Below are 12,986 nucleotides of genomic sequence, written 5' to 3'. Positions count from 1 at the left end.
CTTACCTCAACATAATAAAGGCCATATATGACAAACCCACAGCCAACATCATTCTCAATGGTGAAAAACTGAAACCATTAACCCTAAAATCAGGAACAAGACAAGGATGCCCACTCTCACCACTATTATTCAACATAGTTTTGGAAGTTTTAGCCACAGCAGTCAGAGAAGAAAAATAAAAGGAATCCAAATCAGAAAAGAAGTAAAGCTGTCACTGTTTGCAGATGACATGATACTATAAATAGAGAATCCTAAAGATGCTACCAGAAAACTACTAGAGCTAATGAATTTGGTAAAGTAGCAAGATACAAAATTAATGCACAGAAATCTCTTGAATTCCTATACACTAGTGATGAAAAATCTGAAAGTGAAATTAAGGAAACACTCCCATTTACCATTGCAACAAAAAGAATAAAATACCTAGGAATAAACCTACCTAAGGAGACAAAAGACCTGTATGCAGAAAACTATAAGACAGTGATGAAAGAAATTAAAGATGATACAAACAGGTGGAGAGATATACCATGTTCTTGGATTGGAAGAATCAACATTGTGAAAATGACTATACTGCCCAAAGCAATCTACAGATTCAATGCAATCCCTGTCAAACTACCAATGGCATTTTTCACAGATCTAGAAGAAAAAATTTCACAATTTGTATGGAACCACAAAAGCCCCAAATAGCCAAAGCAATCTTGAGAAAGAAAAACAGAGCTGGAGGAATCAGGCTCCTGGACTTCAGATTATACTACAAATCTACGGTAATCAAGACAGTACGGTACTGGCACAAAAACAGAAATATAGATCAATGGAACAGGATAGAAAGCCCAGAGATAAACCCACACACCTATGGTCAACAAATCTATGACAAAGGAGGCAAGGATATACAATGGAGAAAAGACAGCCTCGTCAGTAAGTGGTTCTGGGAAAACGGGACAGCTACATGTAAAAGAATGAAGCCAGAACACTTAGGTCAAAATGGATTAAAGACCTAAATGTAAGGCCAGACACTATCAAACTCTTAGAGGAAAACATAGACAGAACACTCTATGACATAAATCACAGCAAGATCCTTTTTGACCTACCTCGTAGAGAAATGGAAATAAAAACAAAAATAAACAAATGGGACCTAATGAAACTTAAAAGCTTTTGCACAGCAAAGGAAACCATAAATAAGACGAAAAGACAACCCTCAGAATGGGAGAAAATTTATGCAAATGAAGCAACTGACAAAGGATTCATCTCCAAAATTTACATGCAGCTCATGCAGCTCAATATCAAAAAGACAAATAACCCAATCCAAAAATAGGCAGAAGACATAAATAGACATTTCTCAAAAGAAGATATACAGATTGCCAACAAACACATGAAAGGATGGTCAACATCACTAATCACAAGAGAAATGCAAATCAAAACTACAATGAGGTATCACCTCACACCAGTCAGAATGGCCATCATCAAAAAATCTACAAACAATAAATGCTGGAAAGGGTGTGGAGAAAAGGGAGCCCTCTTGCACTGTTGGTGGGAATGTAAACTGATACAGCCACTATGAAGAACAGTATGGAGGTTCCTTAAAAAACTAAAAATAGAATTTCCATACAACCCAGCAATCCCACTACTGGGCATATACCGTGAGAAAACCATAATTCAGAAAGAGTCATGCACCACAATATTCATTGCAGCTGTATTTACAATAGCCAGGACATGGAATCAACCTAAGTGTCCATTGACAGATGAATGGATAAAGAAGATGTGGCACATATATACAATGGAATATTACTCAGCCATACAAAGGAACGAAATTGAGTTATTTGTAGTGAGGTGGATGGACCTAGAGTCTGTCATACAGAGTGAAGTAAGTCAGAAAGAGAAAAGTAGTGTATGCTAACACATATATATGGAATCTAAAAAAAAAAAAAAGGTTCTGAAGAACCTAGGGGCAGGACAGGTATAAAGACGCAGATGTAGAGAATGGACTTGAGGACATGGGGAGGGGGAAGGGTAGCTGGGACGAAGTGAGAGAGTGTCATGGACTTATATATACTACCAAATGTAAAATAGATAGCTAGTAGGAAGCAGCTGCATAGCACAGGGAGATCAGCTCAGTGCTTTGTGACCACCTAGAGGAGTGGAGTTTGGAGGGTGGGGGGGAGATGCAAGAGGGAGGAGATATGAGGATATATGTATATGTATAGCTGATTCACTTTGCTATAAAGCAGAAACTAACACAGCATTGTAAAGTAATTATACTCCAATAAAGATGTTAAAAAAAAAAAAAAGACAGCCGTCTCCAGTCTGGCTATGCATTAGAATCACCTGAGACGTTTTCAGAAATGCTAACGCTTAGGTCCCACCTCTACCACTTGTACCAGGGTCTCTGCTGGTGGGCTTGGACTTTGGGTCCTTTAAAAGCTCCCCAGTTCAGCTACATGTAACAGAATGAAATTAGAACATTCTCTGACACCATGTACATAAATAAACTCAAAATGGATTAAAGGCCTGAATTTAACACCAGATACTATAAAACTTTTGGAGGAAAACATAGGCAGAACACTCTTTGACATAAACCGTAGCAATATTTTTTTTGGATCCATCTCCTAAAGCAAAGGGGAAAAAAAGCAAAAATAAATGGGACCTATTTAAAGTTAGAAGCTTTTGCACAGCGAAGGAAACCATTGACAAAATGAAAAGACAGCGTACTGAGTGGGAGAAGATATTTGCAAATGATACAACTGATAAGGGGTTAATATCTAACATGTATAAACAGCTCATACAATTCAACATCAAAAACAACCCAATTAAAAAATGGGTGGAAGAACTTTTTCCGCAGAAGACATGCAGACGGCCAACAGGCACATGAAAAAATGCTCAACATTGCTAATATTCAGGGAAGTGCAAATCAAGGCCACAATGAGATATCACCTCATACTTGTCAGAATGGCTAACATCAAAAAGAACACAAGTAACAAATTTTGGTGAAGATCTGGAGAAAAGGGAACCCTTGTTCACTGTTGGTGGGATTGTAAATTGGTGCAGCCACTGTGGAAAACAGTATGGTGGTTTCTCAAAAAACTAACAACTATCGTAGGACCCAGCAATTCCACTCCTGGGTATATATCTGAAAAAACCCCACTAATTCAAAAAGATACATGCACAGCAACGTTTATAGCAGCATTATTTACAGTTGCCAAGATAAGCAAGCAACCTAAATGTCCATCAACAGATGAATGGGTAAAGAATATGTGGTATATACACAATGGAATACTACTCAGCCATAAAAAAGAACAAAATTTTGCCATGTTCAGCAACATGGATGGACTTGGAGGGCATTATGCTAAATGAAATGTCAGAGAAAGACAAATACTGTATAATATCACTTACATGTGGGATATAAAAAATTCAACAAACTAGTGAATATAACAAAAAAGCAGTCTCACAGATACATAGAGGACAAACTAGTGGTTACCAGTGGGGAGAGGGAAAGGGGGGCGATATACGTGTGGGAGGAAAAAAATGGGGTTATTATGAGATTATACGAAATCATCTGTGTGAAACTTTTGAAAACTGTAAAGCACTGTAGAATTTAAAGACTCTTTCATTCAATTAAAAAAACAGCTCCCCTGTTGTCTATTGTGTAGTGAGATTGAAAGTCATCTTTAAGAAAAAAAAATTCTGAATACATAGATGAAACTAGTTGATAATATTCAAGGATAATTTTTTGGTTACTGAAAGGAGGAAAAGTATATTAACATTTTGAAATAATGTCTGTGAAAGGTATTTTTGTATTTAAAACCTGTCTTTAAATTGCAGTGTTTCACTAAAGAAAATAACTGGTAATTGACTATGGAAGGAAAAACTACACACGCAGCTTTTATATATTTAAAAAGGATATTTATATATAGTAGTTGTAATGGGAGTAACAATTTTATATTTTGATTAACTAGAAATGCCTTAGGGTTAAATTCATTAAATATTAGCAGTAATGAAAGCCACTAATTGCCATAAAAATTGGTGTTTCACTTTAGGTTGTGCTCACATCACATTCATAATGTGTCTAAATGAAATTATCATGTGAAAGAATATGACCTATGTCAAGAAATAAACTTGCTAACAAATTTATTTAAACTTTCTCTTATTCCTACTAGATGATAATAAGGCATCCCATAGAGTTGTGAATAGTCTTACATTTTAGAAAATGCATTATAGATTCTTAATGAATAACCACATTTGAGTTTATTGAGTGAAAGGCTAAGAAAATTTTTTAAGATTCTTAGAACATATTGCTAGATTAATTTCCAAAAAGATCTTCTAATTTACACTTTTATCAACAACATGTGAAAGGTCTGTTTTAAGGCCACTTCTCTGTGGGTTACTGGACCAAGAGGTGAGAGTTCCATGGGTTCTGCATCTGCACATGCAGAGGGCCGACTGTACTATGCCATTTTATATAATGGACTTGAACATCCGTGGATTTTGGTATCCGCAGGGGTCCTGGAACCAATCCCCTCAGATACTGAGGGACTAAGACGTTCTTTGCAGGCTCCATTTAATGGTTCTGCTCTTTACTTTCTTGGTCAGGGTCAACTCTCTTATTGGGAACATTAGAGGATGGATGGGGCTTCCCCTTCCACTTGTGCAGTTTTATTTTAGGATGCTGACTTTTGGTTAGATGTTAATGTTCTTTCTAAATCTTTTTCAATGTGTGTGAGAGTTGTCAAAAGCTGTATGTGAATCTGGTCCACATTAAGTTTTTATCAGTAATTTTGAGAACTATGTATGTGAGGGTATATATGTATACAAATATGCATATATGTACAATATGTTTTTGTAAAATATTTTTTTAAAAATTGGATAAAAAAGATTTTTGGTTTTCAGTCTATTCCATCTTTATGGGAGTATTTATACTTATGTTCTTAAGGGCTATCATTTTGAAAGAAAAATACATCTACTTTATTACCACAATCATGGGGTTCTGCAAAACTTAATAACGGAGTTTGCTGGTGTTTTAGACATGTTGATAAGTAACTGTTCATCCTACTTTAAGACAAATTATTTTTTTAAGGTAAAATAGAGTCTAGGTGCATACCAGGTAGCATGTTTCACTTTTCTCAAAGAAAAAGGTCTAAGACATTTGTCAGAACATCTGTGTTACTACATAGTCTTTCTGCTGTCTCATTTGAATGTTCGTGGCTGGATTTTCATTGTTCTAACTTTAATCACATCAATCACTTGAAAAATATCTGATCTTTCTTTTGGCCTCATTGTTCTTTGTGCACATATTGGAAATTTAAATTGTCTTTTCTCACATTACCTTGACTTTTTTTTTCTTGAGTGAATGTTTCTAATATATAGCACACACACTAGTGGGATTATTTTGATCAGTGTCACTTAACTGAACAGTTTTTTGCCCAGCCTCTGTACTGACTACAACTCTGGCTTTTCTTAACATGTAACTTACTAATAGATTCCTGGTTCCCAAACATCTTTCCTCCATCTAAACCTTTACTGCATTTTCCTGGGCTTGCTTTATTGTTGTACACCTAACTCTTCTATGCTGTTGACCATTACTTTTCTTTGTGATTTATTTTGTTTTTATATATGTATCTATAAAGAGTGGAAAACTCATTCACTCACAGAAAGACACTTGGAACTGTTTTGCTGGTGGAAAAGATAGATTTTTAATATTCTGTTTTTGTAGTTTTATTTTTATATCAGTGGCATGCATTTGTGTGTTGGTAGCTGTGTGTGAAGGCTGTGGTTTTAGGGCAATAATGTCTTAGAATAATAACTTTATGGTGTAGTTTATTCATGACACTGAAACTGGAGGATTAATCACACAGAACATCTAATCTAATAATCCTCTACCTTTCCTGTCACAACACATTTGGAGGAAACACCAGTCGTATCAGCAACAGTGGTTTAATACTGCAGATCCCAACAGAGAAGAGAAGTGGGCATGGTTTTTGGAAGTAGTCTGAAAAAGTCCTGGGGAAATGACACTCATTTCAAATCTCTAAACCACACTTCCATTCTAGAGTGAAGGGAATTGTGTTCACTTGTCTGTGATCTTTATGTCTGTATTATTTACCATGGTACCCCTCCTATCCTGCATAGCACTTGCTCAATAAATACTATTGAATGAATAAAGGTGATACTAAGGTACAGAATGATGAATGGACTGAGCAAAGTCAAATGGCTAGTAAGTTTTATTGCTGGGACTTCGGATTGCTTTCTTTTGTTCTTTCGTTAATTCTGTTCTGTTAATTCTTCTCTGTAAGGAGAAGAAACATTAACACTTCTGACTGGATAGCCATTCACTTTCTCTCATTAAAAAATTGCCTTGCTAGCTGAGAACTCTAACAGCAGCAGCAGCAAATACTGAAATAGTGCTTCCTATGTGTTAGGTGCTCTTCTAATCTTCGCAACAATGCCATGACTATTTATGACACTAGGTACTATGATCCCCAGTTTACAGCTAATGAAAATAACTGAGGCATAGAGAGATTAGGTCACTTGATTGAAGAGACACAGCAATGTTGCTATTGTTGCCATTGTTACTCCAATATTCAAAGCACATTTTGGGATTCTTATCTGTACAATTCTTCTTAGACTTGGTCTATATGAACAGTTGAAGGGGAAGAGTTTTTCACTTATTTATTAACTTGTTAAATATTTGTTGAGCACAAGTTCTTTGCCGGAACTGGAGCTAAGCACCAGGGGAAAAGAATGAACATGATAGCTCCTATTCTTAAGGAAAAGGCAGAATATAAATATTATTGTAAAGGTGTTCATTTATTCAATTATTTGAGAGCTTGTGGTGCATCAGGCACTGTGTTCTAGGTGTGTTTGTAAAATCAGTGAGTAAGAGGCAGTGCCTGCTCTCAAGGAGATTTTAGCTAATGGGGTCACTGGCACATAAGCAGTTAAAATATACCATACATGTTACAGTGATGGTATGCATAAAGTGCACTGGGAACATTATGATGGTGTGCCCAAGTCTTCAGGGAATTCAACAGCCAACTCTTTTGTGGGAATGATGTTGAATTCTGTCCTGAAGGAGAGTTAAAATTTATGGGTGGATAAATTCAGAAAGGGAATGCCAAGCAGAGGCAGAGGCACAAAACAGGGACAGCATGAGTATTACTGAGGCATGAGGCTGGAACAGGCAAATGAGGCCCAGGTTATGAAAAATCTTACCATGTGAAAGACTTCTGCCTAAGTCACTGTTCTTTGTCCCCTGATATCCAAACCCTGGGATCCTGACTATACCCTCCTACTCTTTGGTCTTTGCATTTTTTCTTACCTTGACTACACTATCTGCTTACTTCTCTTGGCCTTGGTTGATCTCATTGGTCTTTGTGTTTGACTTACCTGAAGTTTTTGTATATTCTGTCCCTTTTCTGCTTGGAGCTTCTGAGTCTGGGCTGGACATCTTGAAGTCCTCCAGGAAGTAAGAGAGTTGCATATATGGCAACTAGAGGAATTGTTTCCTTAAGGGAAGAGTTTATCGCCTGGAAATCATGTAGTTTTACCACACAGTGTTGGCTAAATTATGGTATCTTCTTGAGTGTGCACTGACTCAGTGTTTGTTTTTTGTTTTTTCTTTTTTTTGGCGGTATGCGGGCCTCTCACTGCTGTGGCCTCTCCTGTTGCAGAGCACAGACGCCGGATGTGCAGGCCCAGCGGCCACGGCTCACAGGCCCAGCCGCTCCGCGGCATGTGGGGTCCTCCTGGACCGGGGCACGAACCCAGGGAAGCCCAGTGTTCGTGTTTTGCCCCAATTTCTGTTCTTATTTGGGTAGTTTTCTTGTCTCAAGTTAGGCAGTAAAATGTTTTTGCTTTGGTGTCAGAGTAGTAATACATATCCAATCACCTCTGATAATAACTGAACAAAAATGATGACCAAACATTCTTATGACAAAATTATGATATACAATTTCCCCCCCCAATATATGATGATTATAGTATTCATAATCTTCTCTTTCTTTTCTGGATTCCTTGCCACTCGCTTTTGCTAATTTTGCACTTTTGCCTTCTGGAATTTCTAAATTTCTGTATGATGTTGTGAACATGTTTTCAAAGTATTGTATGGATTTTTTGGGGTAGATGTATGCTTCTGTAATAATCCTTCTCTGTTGCTTTGTATAAAAACTGGGCCATCACTTGCAACAACATGGATAAACCTTGAGGGCATTGTGCTAAGTGAAACAAGTCAGACAGGGAAAGACAAATAAATACCATATGATCTCACTTATATGTGCAATCTTTAAAAAACCCCACAAAACCGAAACTCAGATTCATGGAATCAGAGAACATATTGGTGATTGCCAGAAACCAGGGGTGGGGGTGATTGAAATGGGTGAAGGTAATCAAAAGATATAAAATTTCAGCTTTAAATTAAGTCCTAGGGATTTAAGGTACAGCATGGTGACTATAGTTAATAATACTGTATTGTATTTTTGAAAGTTGCTAAGAGATTAGATCTTTTTTTTTTTTGCAGTACACGGGCCTCTCACCACTGTGGCCTCTCCCGTTGCGGAGCACAGGCTCCGGACGCGCAGGCTCAGCGGCCATGGCTCACGGGCCCAGCCGCTCTGCGGCATGTGGGATCTTCCCAGACCGGGGCACGAACCCGTGTCCCCTGCATTGGCAGACGGACTCTCAACCACTGCGCCACCAGGGAAGCCCGAGATTAGATCTTTAAAGTTCTTATCACAAGAAAAAAATGTAGCTATGTGATGATGGATGTTAATTAGACTTATTGTCGGGATCGTTTTGCAATATACGCATATATTAAATTATTTTTTTTAACCTGAAACTAATATAATGTTATATGTGAATTATCTCAAAAGATAAAAAAGCTGGGGCATTTAATCTTTTTGCCTCTAAACACTGTTAGGTACATTTTATGATATTCTGTTTTGGCCTTTAAATAGGAAAGAGTCTTTAAGAGCCCAGAGTAGAGTTTAAAAGGGATAAGTTAGCAAGTTTAATAAAAATGTAGCTGAGATTCAGATATATGTGTGCTTAGAATTTGAGGTTTGTGGCCTAAGGATCATAGATTATTCTTCCTTACACAATCAAAATTATAAAATCAAAAGTAAAGGTTTCTTATACTTTTTCCAGTTTCTAGATGGAGTTAAGGAGTAGAATACGTTTGAAAAATAATACAAGTGGGAATAACATGATGAAAATTTCTTTTCCTTTTCAGTATAAAGCAAGAAAGAAAACCAAGTATCTTAGTCTAAGTTCAGATGCAACATATAGCAATTGGCTCACTCATAATTACTGTAGAATTCTATTTACCATATCTACATAACAATGATAAACCGTATCTAAAAGATAGGTAGAAGTACAAATTCTATACGAAGTAATACAGCATGGTGGAAAGAACATTTTATTTGCAGTCAGATGCATTAAGCTCTAGTTTTGCCTGTGTATCCTTGGACAAGCCCTTTGGTGTGTCTGGGCCTTCCCTTCTCATCTGTGAAATGAAAGGTTTCATTGGATGGCCCCTATGGAACTTTCACAGAAAAATTTCATAAATGGATTCTAGAAGGAAAGGGAGGTGTTTGTGGTGGCAGACCCCCTACAGGAAAACACAACATGAGGGCACTATATTCCCTAACTTAGGTCTGACATCTAAATAATATAACATTAAAAAAAGAGTTTGCCTATTGTCTTTGAGGTAGGTCCTCAGAAGAGGAAACATTTTCCTCTTAAATTCTCCTTTTCTTCGCAGAGTTCCTCAAACTTCTTGGATTTTATATTAAGAAGTTAGAATATCCTATACTCATTTTTATATTTATATGTTTGCTAGTAAGGGGATGCATGTTATTTGTTCACTGTTAGTACCAACCTTTTGTTAAAATACTAATTAATAGTGCTGAGCTGTGGTCATTAGGGTAAACCCATCTGCAACAAAATACCCATCTTTGTGACTAGAATAAATTGTTATGTAGTGAGAAGAATGACCATGGGATGACTCCTACAGTGATAGCATTAAAAAAAAAAAGTAAACAATTTAAGCTATAAATACCTGGTTATCAAGGGGGCAATTAGTTAAATAAATTTAAATGTATGTATGCATTTTCTAGGGTGATACCATGCTGGTACATCATTTTTTTTTTTTTTAACTGGCTTAACATTTTCTAATTTAAGATGGAGGCCAAGCAAGAATCCTGCTGCAATGTCACAGTGCATAATTATTGGACAGCCAGCAGCAATTTTTAAAGCAAATTTCAAACTGTCTCTGAGACTAGTGTCATGCATTGCTAGTTTGAATTAGTTTGTGAAAGTTATTTATATATCAGACAATTTAAATTAATGAGACCTAGCATTCCGTTAATAAATTAGGCCTGGAAATTTATGTTTGCAAAGGTGATATAGCTATAAATAGGTATGTTAAGCAAAGATAAAATATTCAGATTTTTGTTTTCCTTTGTGACAAATCACTTATAAATTATTTTTTCCCTTTTATGTTTTTTTTTGTTGTTGTTAGGACCTGAAGCTTAGCTTTCAATATCCACTGGAAAACAAATAACATGATTTGGGCTTAGCTTCCCCGTGAGAGCTTCCCTGTTATCTCCTGTTTCTCACCCCAACCCAAGTCAGTTCCAACAGTGTCTCCCATGCCAGTTCCTCCCTTCTCATCTTGTGACTCCTTTCCCATAACAACTTTTAAGTAACACTTGGCTGGGGGCTTTGTGGTTGCCAGAGGGGGATTCTTCCCCCACCCCCCCGCCCATATATCTAAGCAGTATTCTTAGGGACAAATGACAAGGATAATCATAATATTCCTATTTACCATGTGATGTTGTTTACATTTTCCTTTCTTAAAGAGAACCATAGACAAGACAGTGGTAGGCTGACTTGTCAAGAATCCAAGCAGAAAATGAATCTGTGGTGGCAGTACAGGCAGAACTTAGATAAGATGCACAGTCAGCAGACAGAGATCTGGACAAAGCAAGATTGTAATAGGAATGCAGATAAATAAAGACTTGTTTAGAAGCAAGATCTACAGACACGGAAGACTGGGTTTTGGTTGGCAGGCAGAATCCGAGTGGAAATATGGAAAAGCAAACTCCAGCCAAGCGTTTTCAGTCAGCACCATGGATGGCTCCCAGTGCCACCTCTGAGTGCAGGTGTTCACATGTATAGCTGCCTCTGGCAGCGCAGGTATGGACAGTGGTAGTTCTTGGCCCAGTTACTATAGGCTTGCTAACATGCCATAATAGTACCATATTCTGAAGTGGATTTGAAGTTGATTATAATTAGTGAATACTTCTTTGGGCACTTTAGAAGTACAGTAGTCCTTATACTATAACTCATACATAGCTTGCAGTTTTGGGGATGAACAACTAAGCTTGGCCTCAAGGACTGGAAAGGTATGATAGTATCTTGTAGGTCTCTCTGGAAACTGGGAAGCAGTACGTCAACATGGTTAGGAGTGCAGGCATTTATGGCTTCGACTATCAACTCTATTTCCAGTTATCTGGGTTCCTTAACCTTTCCAAGGCACATTGTCTACATTTTGAACATAATCCATTTGTAACTCATCGGTGATAATAATAGTACTGACACTAGAGGGTTGGTGAGAAGATTAAATGTATTTATTATTACAACAACAACAATAATTGAAGTAGTCTGTTGTATTTATATAAGATAATCCTACCTATTCCCTCAAACTTTCCAAAACTGGCCACACCATCACATTGGCCTGAGGAGCCTAGTGAATGTCTTAAATATTCTAGGCTTGTTTGTATGAAAGGCTTTATAAAAGTTAGTGTATAATACTTCTTGCATCAGAGAAGTGTGGTAAAGCCTCTATGTTTTGGCCTGTGTGAAAACCACTGTTAAAATACTTTGTAATACAAATTAAAAAATAAAACTGCAGGGCTAGAGGTATAAATGTGCCTGCACCCTTGAGTGACCAGAGCTTAGATTGGCAGTTTCAACTTAGAGAAGTGTACAGTGATCTCAGATTCACTTCTTTTAGCCTTGGTTGCTTCTTAATCATGTAAGGAAATACCTTAAACAACCTACTTGAGTCTACTGTACAGTAATATAACAAAAGTATTTGAATAAGCTGGGTGGGAATAGTAACAAGCTTGCTATAAAAACTCATAATTCCAATAACTGATTGTGTGTGACTGTGGTGTGTGTGTGTGTGTGAGAGAGAGATCATTTTCTTTTTTTGCTAATAAAGAAGGTACAATTCACTGATGTTATTTTGAGTGCCTACAATACACAGCCCAATGGTGCAGGTAAAAGAGAGTATGGTATAATGACGAATGGTCAGGATTGTTTTGGAACCAGGATAACTTAAGTTTGAATTCCATAACAGAAGCTTACTTCACCTTGGGCAAGTCATTGAACTTCCTTGAACCTCTGATCCCTCCTCAATAAAATGCAGATAATATTTTATTTTGAGAGCTGTTACAAAAATTAGAGATGGCACATAGTAGGAATTCAATAAATGGCAGCTATCATTATTTTCATTAATGTACCAATTCAGCTAGTCATTTGCACCAAATTTGTTTATATTAAAAATTCTCTTCTTTTGTGATTTTGCCAAAAGTTAAAATGATTCTCTTAAAGAGTCATCTTTAATAATGGTTTAAGTTTTTAAAATTAAAGTGGTTTTAGAGAGTTTAGTTTATCAGATTTAGATATGTGAAAGTGCACATTTTCCTTCTTTTTTGATTTTTTAAAAAGTCTTTTATTGAATTTGTTTCAATATTGCTTCCTTTTTTTTGTTTGTTTTTAATGTTTTGGTTTTTTGGCTGTGAAGCACGTGGGATCTTAGTTCCCCAACCAGGGATCAAACCCACACCCCCTGCATTGGAAGGTGAAGTCTTAACCACTGGACCACCAGGGAAGTCCCTTTTTTGATGTTTTTAACTGAAATTTTAGTAGTTGCTTTCAGACATTTCCATGAACAATGTTCACACTTTATTACTTTTTCAGATCACGTGACAGTA

The sequence above is a fragment of the Delphinapterus leucas genome, chromosome 14 (genome assembly GCF_059928025.1).
Source record: "Delphinapterus leucas isolate spDelLeu-1000000601 "Yukka" chromosome 14, BTC_Dleu_Yukka2, whole genome shotgun sequence".
In the NCBI taxonomy this organism is placed as follows: domain Eukaryota; kingdom Metazoa; phylum Chordata; class Mammalia; order Artiodactyla; family Monodontidae; genus Delphinapterus; species Delphinapterus leucas.
This window is presented reverse-complemented; position numbering follows the sequence as displayed.